At 43.1% G+C, this 16,539-nt stretch overlaps 1 protein-coding gene and 1 pseudogene across 1 annotated transcript in view; one reads left to right on the top strand and one right to left on the bottom strand.

The window, feature by feature from the left end:
• Positions 1-1,394: 1,394 nt before the first annotated feature.
• LOC148163280 (glyceraldehyde-3-phosphate dehydrogenase pseudogene) lies at positions 1,395-2,304 on the bottom strand (annotated as a pseudogene).
• A 2,936-nt stretch (positions 2,305-5,240) lies between these two features.
• Positions 5,241-16,539, top strand: part of LOC148163279 (uncharacterized) — a 46,872-nt gene continuing 35,573 nt past the window's right edge. The window contains exon 1 of the mRNA XM_088027795.1: positions 5,241-5,330. The gene's annotated coding sequence lies outside the window, so the exon portion shown is untranslated. The remainder of the gene's footprint in view (positions 5,331-16,539) is intronic.

Below are 16,539 nucleotides of genomic sequence, written 5' to 3'. Positions count from 1 at the left end.
GAGCAAATGACTAAATATTTTTGCCTTCATTTCTGTTTTTATCATTAAATCATGTGCTTCACCGGCCTTTCACCCAGAATCCTTTTTTCCATTCCTGCAGATTCAGTAGTTGCTCAAGTAACAAAACATAAATCTATGTATACATTATGACATGATTAAAACAATCTAGCTAATTAACATGCCCATCACCTCATAGTGTTACGATTTTTTTTAAAGATTTTATTTATTTATTTGAGAGAGAATGAGAGAGAGTACATGAGAGGGAAGAGGGTCAGAGGGAGAAGCAGACTCCCTGCTGAGCAGGGAGCCCGATGCGGGACTGGATCCCGGGACTCCAGGATCATGACCTGAGCTGAAGGCAGTCGCTTATTAACCAACTGAGCCACCCAGGCGCCCGTGTTATGATTTTTTATTTCTGACTTTCTAATTAATTTTTGTTGAGAACATTGAAGAGATACTCTCAGAAAATATCAAGTATAATAATAGACACAGATTTATCTGTAGTCACCATGCTGTACTTTAGATCCCCAGAATTTATTCATCTTGCATAAATGAAATTTTGTACTATTTGACCAACATCTCCCACTTCGCCCTCAGGCGTGTCCTGAAATTGCAGTTTTACTCTGCTTTTAGGAGTTCAACTTTATTAGATTCCAGATACAATTGAGATAAAGCAGTATTTGCCATTTTGTGCAGCTTATTCCACTTACAATAAGATCCTCCAGGCTCCCCTACTTTGAAATGGAAGGATGTCTGTCTTCTTTTTTTAAGGCTGAATGTTGCATCCATATATCTTATGTATTATTTATGATACATAATATATTCTATATGTATTTTATATCTTAAATTATATAATGCATATATGTTATATTTTCTTTAACCACTCCTCCTAGAATGCAGGAAAACTACGGGGAGATGACACTTTCTATTTGCTAGAATGACTAAATTTGAGAAAAAAAAATTTTGTTAACACCAATGTGGAGGAATTAAAATGATCATACATTCCTGATAAGTGTGGATAAAGTACAGGAAAACTGGCATTTACTTATAAAGTCAAACATTTTCTATCCTCTAATGTGAACACAAGAATGAAAACTCTCTGAAGTACTAATCTACCTTTCTGTATTTTTCCATTCATCCATATTTTGGCCCTATTATATAAAAACTTTTTTTTTCCTTTTTTTTTTTTTTTGCTGGGTACAGTATACTTTATTCTGGTACATGATAAGGTAGGGCTCCCTCAGTCCCTCCCCTTCTTCAGGGGGTCTGAGATGGTAATTGGAGGTCAGGAGATTCTCAGTGTGTTGGGGGATGACTTGGGGCAAGGAGTCCCCGGCAGCTGAGGGCCTCTCTCTTCCTCTTGATCTTGCTCAGACTGGTGGTCCAGAGGGCTCTTAGTCCTTGGAGGCCATGTGGACCATAAGGTTTGGCTACAGTTGCTGTAGCCAAATTTGTTGTCATACCAGGAAATGAGCTTGACCAACTGGTCATTGAGAGCAATGCCAGCCCCAGAATCAAAGGTAGAAGAGTGGGTGTCCCTGTGAACGTCACAGGAGACAACCTGGCCCTCAGTGTAGCTGAGGATGCCCTTGAGAGTGCCATCCAATGGCTGCTTCACCACCTCCTTGATGTCATCATATTTGGCAGCTTTCTTCTGGTGGCAGGTCAGATCCACAAATGACACACTGGGGGTAGGGACACAGAAGGCCATGCCAGTGAGCTTCCCATTCATCTCAGGGATGTCCTTGCAGTGCTGGTAGAATCAGGGATAATGTACTGGGCAACCCCCTCAGCCATCATGCCACAAATTCTCAGAGAGGCTGTCCATGATCATCTGGGTAGCAGTGATGGCATGACCTGTGGTCATGAGTCCCTCCATGATGCCAGAGTTGTCATGAATGACCTTGGCCAGATGGGCCAAGCAGTTGGTGGTACAGGAGGCATTGCTGACAATCTTGAGGGAGTTGTTATATTTCTTATGGTTCATGCTTATCACAAACATGGGGGCATCAGCTGAAGGGACAGAGATGACCCACTTGGGCCCACCATTCAAGTAAACCCCAGTCATCTCCAAAGCAGTGAAGATCCCGGTGGACTCAACAACATACTCAGCACCAGCATCACCCCATTTGATGTTGGTGGGATCTCACTCCTGGAAGATGGAGATGGGGTTTCCATTGATTACAAGTTCCCTATTCTTAGTCTTGACTATGCTGTGAAATTTGCCATAGGTGGAGTCATACTGAATATGTAGACCATGTAGTTGAGATCAGTAAATGGGTTATTGATGGGGACAATATCCATTTTGCCAGATTTAAAAGAGCCCTGGTGACCAGGTGCTCAATTGACCAAATCTGTTTACCCCAACCTTCACCATCGTGTCTTGGGGATGCAGCTTGCACTACCGGAAGACATGGCTGTCTGCTGACTGAGGAGCAGCAGAGAGCCACAAACATTTTTTCTTTTTAATTGATAGGGAAACAGGAGGCAAAGCAGATAGGTGGGGCCCAGTATTACATCTTCATGGTAATTATAGGACATCTAGTGCCCAGCTTGCAGGGTATTATGGGGATGAAATCATATCATGTGTGAAGTTGCCAACATGGTGCACCATAACTTCCTTGTGAACAGAAAATTAGTGCTCAATCACCATTGCAGTAATCAATGTATTACATTGTTTTCCAAATAGAGACTTGCTTAGACATTAGTGCATTCAGTAGCTTTCTTTCTGTATACTTTAAAGTGCTACTATGGTCCTTCAGGGTGGTGATGATGGTCTTTCCTGGGACCAACAATAAACTCACAACAGTGAAAAGTAAATGATAAACTCTTTACTGGGAACTCATCAGGAAATGTTTGTGTTGACGTAAGATGGTGGGGGTGGGTGTGCGGGGCTCAGGTGTGCTGTGCCTGCATTCTCTAGTGTAGCCACTAAATGAGGGTTTCCAGAAGCAGCATCAGCACTAACAAGTACTTGGGAAAGATGCCAATTCTTAAACCCCATTCCAAACCTGCAGAATCACCATTCCTTCTATGGAACCTGGAACACCAAATGATTTCTATGCACATTAAAACTTGAAAGCACATCATTGCTTATCAGCCTGGGTTTACAGTAAAGATCCCATGGCGAGGGGTGCCTGCGTGGCTCAGTTGTTAAGCGTCTGCCTTCAGCTCAGGTCATGATCCCAGGGTCCTGGGATCAAGCCCCGCATCGGGCTCCCTACTCGGTGGGAAGCCTGCTTCTCCCTCTTCCACTCCCCCTGCTTGTGTTTCCTGTCTCCCTGTCAAATAAATAAGATCTTAAAAAAAAAAATAAAAGATCCCATGGCAAGTTTTAAGAACCACCATCACCTGGGCCCTCTGCCAGAGTCTGTCTATTGGTCAGGGTAAGAACATCACTGTTGTTTTAGCTATGTGCTTCAGGTGCTTCTCAGGTAGACCAGGGTGAAGCCCAAGGATTCGGAGGTGTATTTGTGAAAGCTGACTTCAGCTTTCATTTGAAGAGACGGTAACAGACTGTTTGGTCTGGAATTGGAAGGGGCAGGTCAGTGCAGTCCACGTTCCCTGTGGCAAGATTTGTGGCTGTCTGTGGGAGGGGAGGACATCTGAAACCGGGGAAGGAGAAACTCACGTGCAAATGTCCACATAGGAGCTCTTTTTTCCTGAATCTTTCCTGTGACAAAGTAGAGGTTGGCCTTTTGTGCAGTTCAAGATCCTTCTGTCTCTGAGCTGATGAAAGCAGGTAATGAGGCCGTGTTGAGGCCTTTAAAGGCTTACAGGTTTGATTTCTCTACACACTCTCAGCCGAGAAAACAATCAAGAGCAAAAGGGAGAGGAAGAAATGCCTGCTTCTCAGGTAAGTTTTGTTTTGACTTAGCTCAGGGCAGTGTCCCCATTTCTTACCGAAATGCCATGTGTTTAGAATTTGCACATTTACTTCTCTACCTCTTGTTGTCCTTCCTAGCAAATTTGTTTTGGACTGCTGTTTATCCTTTTAATGATGGTCAAAGTCAGCCCTTTAGGATATTCCCCTCTTACATCCTGGGGCCGTCTCTCTATTCTCTCCAACTGGGCTTTCTATGCAGCATGAAGAATTCCTACCATGAATTCATGACCTGCAAGTATTGAAAATATTCCCTCTGTGACAGATCAACATGGGGATGTGTTGATATCCACGATCCTCACTGGGGATTTGTCGGGTTTTGGAATCGCAATGAAGGAGGAAATATGTAATATTTAGATTCTGTCTGTGTGTAGTCTGAGTCTATATAAACTGAACGACCATGAAAAAACAATCCAGGTGGCTATCAGGCCCAGAATAAGTCAGTGTTCTGAAAAAGAAAGCCTTGCTGTCTAGATTGCTTCAACGAAGGACTTACTATTTGAAATACATGAAAGATTCCGGGATATGGGAGCTATCTCTGGCTTGAAATTTCATAAAACTGCTATATTTTCATGATTGGAATCATAATATGATTTGTTTGTTTTCTAAACTTTATCACAATAGTAGAGTCCTAGGTGCATCAGGCCACTGATACCAGTTTGTCTTGTTAACTGATGTTAACTTTGTTCACTTGGTTCGGGGTCTTTCTGCTAGATTCCCCCGGAAAATGTGGGCTCTCGCCTTTCTTTACAGGAGATCTTGGCCTTTGCAAATAAAGGTACTAAATGGTCTTTGGTTTCGTGAGTTTCCATTTAATTCTGCATAGTGTCACAGATAGGCTCTCCTTTATTGCCTTTTTTTTATTTTCAGCAGAATGAAACAAGTACTGTGTAATTACTGTATATTCAAGTTTCTTAAAATTCTGTAGTGTGATTCAGCACAAATGACAAATGCCTGATTATTTCCTTGAAATAACATTTGTTGGTGTAAGGAAGGAAGTATTCATGATGTTTTGTCTTGATTTCAGCCTTACCATTCCCTGAGGTTATCTGTAAACTTCACTCTAGATTAGTGATAATTCTACAAACTAACTGGCATAAAATACTGGTGCCCACATCTTAAAATCAAATATCTATTCCTTATTTCTGATTCAGCAGTACTTGGAAGTGGAGTTAAGGAGCTGAACGTTGAAAATCCTTCCTAAGTATTCTAAAAAGGCCATCAGGAAATGGTGTTTGGGGAAATAATTTTCTATATGCTTCTGCAATGTGCTCTCTTCTCTACCGAGCATAGTGCTGGATTTGAAATTGTAGATTCTCCGGCAAGAGTCATGCTTCTTTTTCTTGTCAATAGGTCTTGCTGTCTGTAGTCTGGATCTGGTCAACTTCTTTGGAAAAGTAAAGAACCCGGCACATGAAGAGAAAGGAGACAGTAGCCACACACCCAGGTAGGTGGGAATGAATGAAGCAGATGACACAGGTGGGGGCCAAAGGTCAGAGGAGAAAACTTGACCATAAAATGTGGTTTGGGATGCTCTGCTTGAATGGAATGATTCTGGAAGCCTATGTTTAATTCTCTGGTGGTCACAGAGGGGCATCTCCTGTCTCACTTTCCACATGCTCCTACATCCTCTAAGGACTTACCTTCTGTTCTAGTGTCTTCCATGACATTCACAGTGAAATCCAAAAGCCTCCCAATGGCCACTAAGGGTCTATGTGACCCGATTACTATTCCATTGCTTTCGGGGATATGGGAAAATCTGCACACACAGGGAGTTTCTAAGTGGAGGCCCCAATGTGATTTACTCCTTTCCCATTATTGGGTGCACTTGTCTCCTGGAGACACACACAGATTCTCATACAGCATCATAAATGCGGGGGTAGACTGACCCTCCCCTATCAAATCTTACGCAGAGTAGCCTTCCCCATGGAGGTTTCCCCATTGACCAGACTCTGTGCTCTGTCCTCAGAAATGTACCTGGGAGCTTCAGTGTTTACATTGGCCTCACAGTGGAATATGTTAGGCCCCTTCATGAAGACCTAACTGATGCTAGGCCCTATCAAGGACTAAGTGACAGAATCTTTGTGGTTGGGACACTGGACATGGTAGTTCTAAAAACTACACAGGAGATCCCAACATGAAGCCATAGCTGAGAACTATTTTTCAAACATTGTCAAAATTTTATGAATATGCAGACCATTTGAAGTTCCCATTAAAAATAGAATCAGGGGCCCCATACCCTGGTATCATGACTCCCTAGGTGTGGATGAAGCCCATTAGTGTGTATTTTTAACACTCACTGAGGGTGCTGTCCCCAGACTTCATTTCCAGTAGCATTATGTTAGAGCAGAAGAGCACATCTGAGTCCCTTATACCAAACTATCCTTTCTCAACACAAATACTGCCTTTCTCAGTGATGACTCCTAACAGCTTCTGGGAAGATGACATTCTCTGCTCATCCCATACAAGTTAGGAAGGGACTAGATAAGGCTGTGTTGTCTGAGCAAAGTTGTTTTGGATAAATAGTATGTGCTCATTCATGAAAGGAATGTTTATTGAGCATCTACTACGTGCTCCAGGTATATGAGGATGCACCGTGTCCAGGATACTGTGCTGGGAATCTTACATACGTTATGCATGTTAATCGTTCTAAAGCCCTGGAAGTTGGGTCCTCTATGATCATCTTTTCCAAAAGAATTTGGATGCTGGGTGCGCCTCCCTGGGATTGTAGAGGTTCTTTTCTTTTTCATCATTAACCTTAAAAATAATGTCATGATAGCACAAATATAGAGAGCAGCCTGGGAGATAGGAAGGGTGGATTAGAGGCTCTGAGGGAAATTTGAGGGGTCCATCATTTGCATTTATGTATTTGATTAATTTTAATGTGTGGACTATCAGTGGACATCCCTGGAATGGAAGGTAGGGATGCTATGCGTTATCTTGGAAGCAGTGTTTTAAGCAGAAAGGTGAAACTGCCTCCCCCGATTTTAAATCTCTTACTTGCTTTATCTGCGTCTGAGCCTCAGGAAAGTGTGAGTGCTAGTTTGGGCCACCCAGGTGGGCCTGCCAGGAACTCTGTTCTCTGAGCTGTTCTGAGAAGGGAGGCACAGGGACTGACAGCGGAGCTGTGGAGGGCAATTTCGTGGTCTGAGGTTATTTTCCACAGAATCTGAACGGACAATTCCCTGTAAGTCTCCGTACTCCCCATTTAGGCAGAGGGCCTAATCCCGATGTAATTTCTGGGCACCTGAGCTCTGTGCACACAATGCTAGGTCCGAAATAAGAAACAGGAATCCGGGGGCTTCAGTGGGTCCGCTGGAGGTGGGACTGACCGGCGCCATATGCATTCATACTGCACAGGGCGATCGTGGGTGTCCAGTCCCTCATCTCCGTCTGTTTCTGGCATCCTCTGCACTGTGGCAGATGACATGCTCAGGACCTTGAGGGGTTCACCTGTTTTCAGTGTGCACGTGTGTGAAGTTTTGGCAATAGGAAAGGCAGAAACGGGGAGGGCAGGTAAACTCTGGGTGAGATAACGTTGGTCAGAGGGAGGACGGGGCTGAACATAGACTCTGGTCCCAGCTTGCCTGAACTGTGAACTCAGATGTGTGGGCTTGTTTGAGGTGAGATTCAGGTGTGGTGCTCTGGAGACCCCGGCTGGTAAAGGGAGGAGCACACGACTGCAGGTTTGGGCCCAGAGAGAAGCTGTGTGCGCCACAAATCCTGTGTGCGCATGCGCAGCACCTGTTGGGCCACTATATGCGCAGGCGCTATGGGGAGCCCTTACCAAGGGGGAAGTCTGGGGAAGTGAGGGCCGAATCGCATTGGTGTGTTGTGCGCATGTGCAAAAGTGAGCGGAGCGGGGCGGGCCGATCTGTTGCATCTGTCTTCTGCCCACTTGCAATGTGGGTAAAGAGTTTAGGCCACTTGAGAAACTGGTCAAAATGAAAGGTGGTACCGTGATCTTAAAGGTGAAGTGATATACATTCAAATTTTCCAGAGTAAATTTGACCAGTAGGTTTGTGTTTTCAAATGGTTAGTCTTGCTCCACCTGTAGGAGGTAGCAATGAGGTTTTTCTAGAGAGGTTGTGGAAGGGCAGTTTTTGATTGGATATACCCTAAGCAGGTGCCTTATTTTTGGAAGGCCTAGTTGACGTAATTGTTTTTTTTTTTAAGATTTTTATTTATTTATTATTTGACACAGAGAGAGAGAGACAGAGAAAGAACACAAGCAGGGGGAGTGGGAAGGGGAGAAACAGGCTTCCTGCTGAGCAGGGTGCTGGATCCCAGGACCCTGGGATCATGACCTGAGCCAAAGGCAGACGCTTAACGACTGAGCCACCCAGGTGCCCCTAGATGACGTAATTGTTTGGTCTTAAGTTCATTTTCTTCCTTTCCAGTGCATTGACTGTGAATTAAGTTGTGGTTTGCTTACAGAGGCTACCGAGACATTAAAGCCCCTGAGTTTATGGCTTCCCTATTTAATTTTTTTTTAAAGATTTTATTTATTTAAGAGATTGAGAGAGAGAGAGAGTATGAGAGGGGGGAGGGTCAGAGGGAGAAGCAGACTCTCCCCGAGCAGGGAGCCCGATATGGGACTCGATTCCAGGATCATGACCTGAGCCGAAGGCAGTCGCTTAACCGACTGAGCCACCCAGGTGCCCCCGTTTAATTTTTTTAACAGTGAAAACACGGTGGGATATTATGTGTTTGCGTGTGTGTGTTTTAAAGATTTTGTTTATTTGAGAGAATACAGGAGGGGGGGAAGGTCAGAGGGAGAAGCAGACTCCCTGCCGAGCAGGGAGCCCGATGTGGGACTCGATCCACAGGACTCCAGGATCATGACCCGAGCCGAAGGCAGCCGCCCAACCAACTGAGCCACCCAGGCGCCCCGTGTGTGTGTGTTTTAATCGATTTGCAAGGGTAGTTCAACAGTTGTCCGCTCACTGTAAGAACACACAGTCATGATGGTGCAACAATTTCATGTCCCAGAACCACCCACTAAGTTACATGTGTACAAATCAAAGATCCACATTTCATGTGTGTGATAGCAGGAGACAGATACATTTGTGTGTGAACAAGGAAGTGTTTCAACAAGTGTTACATTTACAATTACAGTGGAGTATCTTTCAGAAATGCAGTAGATGACACCACCTTCATATGGCATTGATTAAGGAAAGCAATTTTTAAGATTTTATTTATTTATTTATTTGACAGAGCACAAAGTAGTGGGAGATGGAGAAGCGGACTCCCCACTGAGTAGGGAGCCAAGAAAAGCAATTTTATTGGCAGTAATATTGGTATGACAATATTTATGCAAACGTTAAAGTAAGTGCAAAATATTTTAGTTTGTATGTGTGTTACACAATGTCAAATGGAACTTCACGGGACGCCTGGGTGGCTCAGTCATTAAGCATCTGCCTTCGGCTCAGGTACTGATCCCAGGACCAAGCCCTACGTCGGACTCCCTGCTCAGCGGGAAGTCGGCTTCTCCGTCTCCCATTCCCCCTGCTTGTGTTCCCTCTCTCGCTGTGTTTCTCTCTCTCTCTCTCTCTCTCTCAAATAAATAAGATCTTTTAAAAAAAACCCAAAAAACAAATGGAACTTCACACACACTCTGTAATTGCACAAGAAAGAGGATACACCTCATACTGATGAACTGTTATGACTGAAGGTCAAAGTGTTACTGACTTGGGGCACTGAATGAGGATTTTTACTTTATTTAAATGTAAAATAAGAATTATACAATATAAACGTACAAAATAGTTAATGTTATGTCTACGTGTAGATGTTTTCTATCTCTTCTGTGACAAATCTCCACATATTTAGGAGCTAAAAAAGAACACTCTGCTGATTATATATATTGAATTTCAGTGGGCTTTCCAGGTGTTGTGCTTAGGGTCCTATAAAGTCAAAATCAAGGTTTCATGAGGCATGAGATTTTTTCTGCAGCCTCTAGGGGATTATCTACTTCCAGGACCATTCAGGTTCTTGACAGAATCCACCTTTAAAGATATTTATTTATTTATTTAGAGCAGGGGCAGTGGGATGGGCAGAGGGAGGAGAGAGAGAATCTCAAGCGGACTCTGTGCTGAGCCTGGAGACTGAATCAGGGCTCAATCTCACAACCCTGAGATTATGACCTGAGCGAAATCAAGAATCGGACACTCAGCCACCTGAGCCACCCAGGCACCCTGACAGAATCCACCTTTAAAGACAATTGGAGTTGAATCTAATCCTTATGAAGGGACTCATCTGCCTCCTGTGTACAGACCTGAATTTTGTTCTGATCTACTGGATTCAGAATAGCCAATATAATTGATTGTTGGTGTCTTCTAGCAAGTTTTCTAGCATCTTGCCAAAAGTTACACGTCTGTTTCTTTAGATCCTGTTCATGATATTTCCACTGGGCTAGTTTCATCAAATGTTTGGCCTGGCCCTCACTGCAAGCGTGTGGACCAATTGATATAAATCTGAAAAACCAGCTTGGCAACTTTGAATCAATATGTTAAATTCTTCAGCAAACCTATGGAGATCCTCAGTCACTTAGGGAACTCTTTACTGCTCCAAGTTCACCCTTATTCCGGTGAACATAAACTGTGTCCACTTAGATCTTCAGAAGGCTTAACTTTAAGGGGGCAGATTTTAATGGGTTCAGGAGAGATGGTAGCAGAGGGAACTTCAGAGGAAAAGGGAGGTGCAACAAAAGGATAGAATGAGCGTGGAGATGAAGAAGGGAGAGCACCGAGGGAGGCGGTTTCGGATGCGGGGCCTGAGCGCAGGGCGGCTTCCTAGCGACTATTGGCAAGGAAGGTGGGGGAGGGGAAGAGTAGGCTTCAGAAGCCCTTTTCTGTGTTTGCAACTGTTTCCTTACCTTTTGCAGTTGAAAAATTATATGTCGGTATGAGGCAATATGATGTTCCTGATAGGGTTTGGAACCTTCAAAATACCAATCAAAATAGGAATCCCATTCAGTTTTGTCAATCTCAGAACCATGTTTTTCCACCTCATCTTTGATAAAAGTAACTTTGGAAAGAGCAAAGAATTCAGTTACGGCCATTGAAGTTCTAAGTTACTTCTTGTTAAGTCAGTCCATTTATATACAAAAGCCCATGAGGAGGGAAAGTATTTTTTATACATAAGAAAGGCATCTCTTCCTTAGACTGGAGTAAAGGAGTATTTTGGAGCAAGATCAAGTCCACGTTAAGATCAAGTACATCTCTTTCTGTTGGGTCAGAAACTGACTTCCAGTGGTAGGGCAAGAGGGCTCTTCCTGCCAAAAACCTCTGACTCCCTTTAGTGAGGTATCCCATGACTAATTTTCACAGTTGGAAAGGAGAATTTGCTTTGTTCAGGAGGCTGGCCAGTGGGGAACATGGTAGATTCATGTCCAAAGACAATCTACAAAGTCACAGCCCAAGCAGGAAGTGTTTAAGGGGGAGGTACACAAAAGTAGTGAGCTTTTTTTTTTTTTAAAGATTTTATTTATTTATTTGACAGAGCACAAGCAGGCAGAGGCAGAGAGAGAGAGGGAGAAGCAGACTCCCTGCTGAGCAGGGAGCCCGATGCGGGGCTCAATCCCAGGACCCTGGGATCACGACCCGAGCTGAAGGCAGCCGCTTAACTGGCTGAGCCACCCAGGTGCTCCGAGAAGTAGTGGGCTTTGACATGCAGGGGAAGCAGTGCTACAATGCGTCATCGTCCTTGATATCTCAAGGAGACTCACTAGCATCAGGGGATGCCACTTTCTAGCATGGTGAAGTTTGATCTTCTGGGAACATTGGGTTCCTGGTTTCCCTAGCATCAGAGGTCTGTTGATCTAAAGAACCTATAATTAGTCAAGCCTTAAGTTAGAGAGCATAAGTGAGTGAGTTAGACTTATGTAGCCAACCATGCTGGGAGTAGTTATAGCCTGGAAAGTTTATATTTGGAAAATAACATAGATACATTATTAATGCAGTGTTTATTGAGCTTTTACTCTGTGCACACACATAGGATCCATGGTGCTGTGCTGGGACCTCAGGAACATGTAGGTGAGTTAATCCTCATAGTACTTGAGGGTTTGGTACTAGATGTCCCCTGTTTTCCCTAAGAATGTAGATGCTGGGCCCTGCCTTTTTGCTTTTTTTTCTTCCTTAACATTAGGTGTATGAAGTAGGAGCTAAGTATAGATTGGAGGAATATACAAAAACAAACTGGAACTTAAGAGGAAGTTCTCATTGTTGACTAAGAATCAAATTGTCATGAGATAAACAGGAGAAAATCAAATTCAAACCATATGTATGGAGACTCCACACAGATGTTAAAGTTTCAAAGACTGGCAAAGTAAGGTATATATGTCTTTGAGGAGAAAAGCAGAAGAAATGGAAGAAGAAGGGAGAAGTCTGGGAACTCCAAGGGAAGAGATATAATTCACAAGAAGAAAATGAGTAAATATTTCATAAAATATTATTCTCTTGGCTACTCAAAAAAATAGGACAGAGAGAACTTGGCTCAAACGGGTCTTATTAGGTTCCTTTCTGTTTTTCGTACCTAGTGTGTTATCATAATGTAGTTATGTATGTTGATAGCTCTCATCCTGGGGCAGCTTCTCTATCTAAATTATTTTTAATTAGGAGGGTGGAAAAGACTTTTCCTTAATCTGCTGGATTTTTATTGCTTTTTAACTTACGATAAACAATATTTCTGCCAAAGTGGTCCATCATGGGGCAGCTTGTGCTTGACCCATACAATCTGTAGGATACTTTGTTGAATTAAATAAGAAACACACGGAAAAAAATACTGTATAAAATCACATGGCATCTAAAAAAAGTGAAATCATCAAAGTGAAGATTAGAAGGTTTGCCAGGGCGCCTGGGTGGCTCAGTTGGTTAAGCGACTGCCTTCGGTTCGGGTCATGATCCTGGAGTCCCGGGATCGAGTCCCACATTGGGCTCCCTGCTCAGCAGGGAGTCTGCTTCTCCCTCTGACCCTCTTCCGTCTCGTGCTCTCTATCTCTCATTCTCTCTCTCAAATAAATAAATAAAATCTTTAAAAAAAAAAAAAAAAGGTTTGCCAGCAACTGCCAGTGAAGGAAATTTTGAGATGTTGGTCAAATGGTAATGTGAAATTAATTGGAACGCTCACTAAAATGGAGTCAGGAGGTTTCAGCAGGGGGAGCTCTCAAGCCCTATGGGCTCATAGTCATTGGCAGATCCAACCGGAAGGGAAGGTCTTGACATTATACAAACTTGACCCTGGAGATGGACTGTACTCTCCCAGCCAGAGGAAGATACGCTTTTCTTATCCCTCTCAGGCAACCACTGAAAAATCACCATCCTTCAAACTACCATTTTACTCCGAAGAACTTTAGTGTATAACAGAGTTCTCAACTTACCCCTTCTCTCCTCAAAAAAGCATCTTTCTTCTTTGTTTGCTAGACTTGCCTATCATTTTGCCATAGCCTGTACGGCCCTAATCTGATACTGTTATTCCTGAATAAACCCATCTTTTTGCAGAAAAAATAACTGGCAGTTTATTTTTATTTATTCTTTTATTTGTTTACTTATTTTTATAGAGAGCAAGAGCACTAGCAGGGTGTGGGGGGGCAGAGAGAGGGATAGAAGGAATCTTTAGCAGTCTCCATGCTCATTGAAGAGCTGTTGGAGGGCTCAGTCTCATCACCCTGAGATCTTGATGTGAGCCAAAATCGAGTCAGACGACCAACTGACTGAGACACTGAGCCACCCCTGGCAGTTTGGTTTTTTTTTTTAAGATTTTATTTATTTATTTGACAGAGAGATAGCGAGAGCAAGAACACAAGCAAGGGGGAGTGGGAGAGGGAGAAGCAGGCTTCCTGCCGAGCAGGGAGCCCGATGTGGGAATTGATCCCAGGACCCTGGGATCATGACCTGAGCCAAAGGCGGACGCTTAACGACTGAGCCACCCAGGGGCCCTGGCAGTTTTTATTTTTAGTGTTAAATATAACAACACTCAGGACACCTGGGTGGCTCAGTTGGTTGGGCAGCCAGCTCTTGATTTCGGTCTAGGTCAAGGTCTCAGGATACGGGGACTGAGGCCCATGTTGGGCTCTGCCCTCAGTGGAGAGTCGGCTGGGAGATTCTTTCTCTTTCTCTCCTTCTGCCGCTCCTCTTCTGGCTTTCTTTTTCTCTCTCTCTCTCTCTAAAATAAATAAATCTTTAAAAAATCCATAAATATAACAGCACTCACTTAGGATGAATAAATATTGGTGTTCCATTGTGCAGCACACTGACTATAGTGATGTATTTTACACTTGAAATTTGCTAGAATGCATCTAAATAAAGCATTATCAGTACACAAAAATCTTAACTGTATGGAGTGATGGATATGTTCATGAGCTTCATTATGGTAAACGTTTTGTTGGTAAATAAGGTTAAGGGGGGGGCGCCTGGGTTGCTCAGTCGTTAAGCGTCTGCCTTCAGCTCAGGTCATGATCCCAGGGTCCTGGGATCGAGCCCCGCATCAGGCTCCTCGCTCAGCAGGAGGCCTGCTTCTCTCTCTCCCACTCCCCCTGCTTGTGTTCCCCTGCTCTTGCTATCTCTCTCTGTCAAATAAATAAATAAAATCTTTAAAAAAATAAAAAAAGTGAGGTTAAGGGTCCACAGAAAAAGGGAGAAAAGACAAAGATTTCTTCACATAAGAGAAGTCACTTTAGGCCCCCAGCCATTTTATGATGTATGCCTGCTTATGATCTGTGTTGGCACCACTTACCCAAGCACCTCTTTGATAAATGTCCTGGAATATGTCAAAATTACAGAAAGACCTCCGTAGTTAACGATTTTAAGGCTGCAAAAGAATGTAAATACAAACAGCCACCACAAGCCCAGAAGATAGTCTAACCATACCAGAGACAGTTAATCCATGGTAAAATTCCCATTGCTGTTTCCAAAGTAAAGATTGTCTTAACAGAGATTCTGTAGTGGCTGTTGTGGGAATTAAACCCCTCTGAGCACACAAATAATAAAGGAGCCAGAGAATTGATGATCCCCACCCTTTTACAGGTCCTTTGACTTCAATCAACTGGGGCCTGGACTCTGTCAATTTAGGATGCCTTTTGATGGATTTCATTCTGAAATGGCCTTTTCCAGGCCCCTTGGTGAATATGCATATGCCATTAGCTTAAAACTCACCCAATTTTGTTGCTTGGGGAGCTAGTATTGAGAAATGTCCCTGGTGTTCTCTTCACTTGATACAAGTAAAACTTGTATTTTTCTTATTTCTTATTTTTGTCTTGGCGGTGTTTTTTGGCTCAGCACCCATCATGAGGTGAAACCAGTTTCAGATGATAATTTCACCATGTATGTGGATATTTACTGTTTTAGCCCTCAGCAACAACTGGATGTTCATAAATGAAAAACAAGGTCCTGAATGAGTACTTAAAAGAAGGACTGACTTTAATGACAAAGACCGACATTTAGGCACTCAAACACATTTCTCTGCTCCCATGTATCTGCTCTTGGGTTTCAGCAAAAAGTGAGTACCTAACACTGAGACTGGGAATAAGCAGCCAAAGAAAATTTTGATCTCCTTCTATTTGTTCAGTGAGGGGAGAGTCCAGAGTAGGGACAGACCTAGAAAATCTTCAGAAGAAGGTGAATCTGGGTGGGGCTGTGGTCGGTGAGGATTGTATAGAGGACAATGGCAGGCTGCCCTAAAATGTACCCCTTGGCTGTATTGATTATTTTGAAATAAAAGCTACGTAGGAAACAGCCAATGCAAAAAAAGAACACTCTGACCACCATTTGTGTCCAGAAAGCTGGAAATCAGTCTCTCATGTAATGGATAACTTTCCTGCACAGAGAGAGAAAGAGGTATTCTTATCTCCATGGATAGGGAATTAGGAGCTGAGAAGTTTGCGTGAACAAACTTGTTACTTTTCACTACTTTACTTCCACTACCTAAATTCTGCTCAGTATTCCATACTAATTGAAGGCCCAAACAGGAATTTTCTTTATGCTCTCAAATTCTCACAGCTGTATTGTCTCTTCTTTTTCCCGAAAACACCATAAAAACTACCTACATCAGTTATTTTTATGGGTCTCACTTTCATTATTGGGTTTTGGGTGCATGTTCCTAGACTTTGGGTTTGCTTTCTCCTGTAATCTGCCTCTGTTAATTTGATATTTAGAGTAGGTAAAATAATCTTGAATGGTAAAGGAATATTATTCCTCCCCGACAATTTTTCCCTAAACTCCTAAATAACATATGTGCAGGGTTGAAGATCTGACCATGCCTACCTCAAAAGAAGCATTCTACTTACATACATAATAAGATTCTTGTGCATCTGAGTTAAGCATATTGTAAATTTGAGGGATTTTCGTAACACCTTATTATAGTGAAAAGGGTGATGGCCATCGTGTCAGACGCGGTGACACAGTGGGGGTAAAAATGGCCATTTTTAATGATATTCTTGGGTGTCCACTTGTGCTACACACACAATGTTGCTTAGAATGCCATCTGAGAGAGCTCTGGTCAGTGAGATGGGGAAGCGCCCATGGAGGCAGGACTGCCCTGGATGAAAAAGAAATAACTTCCAATCAAAATCCCTATGTGTTAACAGATTTTTTTCTTCCTCCTTCTTAATCTTGAAACAGGGTTTGGTACCTAGTGGTAGGGCAACCAGTTTGGGACCATGA

Source organism: Eumetopias jubatus, unplaced genomic scaffold, assembly GCF_037043125.1.
Source record: "Eumetopias jubatus isolate StellerSeaLion01/CBP00866 unplaced genomic scaffold, mEumJub1_p1.0 scaffold_10, whole genome shotgun sequence".
NCBI lineage: Eukaryota > Metazoa > Chordata > Mammalia > Carnivora > Otariidae > Eumetopias > Eumetopias jubatus.
The sequence above is the reverse complement of the archived record's forward strand: the minus strand, read 5'-3'. Positions and strand labels throughout refer to the sequence as shown.